Here is a 724-nt window from a genome sequence, read left to right as displayed (position 1 = left end):
GCCAGCCTTAACTTCACCGAGCAGCATCCTCCCAGTTTGAAGATGAGGTCCAATGTTTCCTACCTGGTGGTGGCATCCCATTATACTTTTTGAAGAAGAAAAAAAAGAACGAGGAAGGGGCATTCTCATCTCGTTCTCAAAACAACCAAGGCTAGCACAAGCTTCGAGTACTGTTTGGTTAATCCAAGTGCCACACGAGTTCGAAGTCAGCTCATAATTTTCAGCCCATTGCCCTGAAAAGGGGAATTAGAAGCAGCAAAGAATATACGAAGTTTGAAACTATGTGCTTAAATTCCGGTTGGGCCGAAAGGAGGATAAACAATCAGCCACCAATTGGTTGATGCAAATTGGCTTTGATATCATTATGTTCTTTTAGATGCCTATTGATTTTGATCATTTTGATGTGGAAGGATGGAGAAACATCTCCTATACCCCCATCCTATTTGTTCCAAGGAACTTTGTCTCAGATTATCATTCTTCCCATATAGACATCGTATTGAAGTATTTATACTTTCCATCAAAAGGAAGATACAGGTGCAGAAGTTGAAGTCGTGGAATTTATTATATTGAATAAACTAATAAACCATAACACAATGTACATGATGGAAATATTTATTAACTCTTACTGCATATTTTGTAAACCCGGCTCTAACCCACGTGGGCTGTGATTATGTGGGCCTGACCAGGCTTGGCCCACTTATTAAAAGGTGCTGTAAAAATTTAA

This window comes from Elaeis guineensis, chromosome 1 (assembly GCF_000442705.2).
Source record: "Elaeis guineensis isolate ETL-2024a chromosome 1, EG11, whole genome shotgun sequence".
Classification (NCBI taxonomy): Eukaryota; Viridiplantae; Streptophyta; class Magnoliopsida; order Arecales; family Arecaceae; genus Elaeis; species Elaeis guineensis.
The sequence above is the reverse complement of the archived record's forward strand: the minus strand, read 5'-3'. Positions refer to the sequence as shown.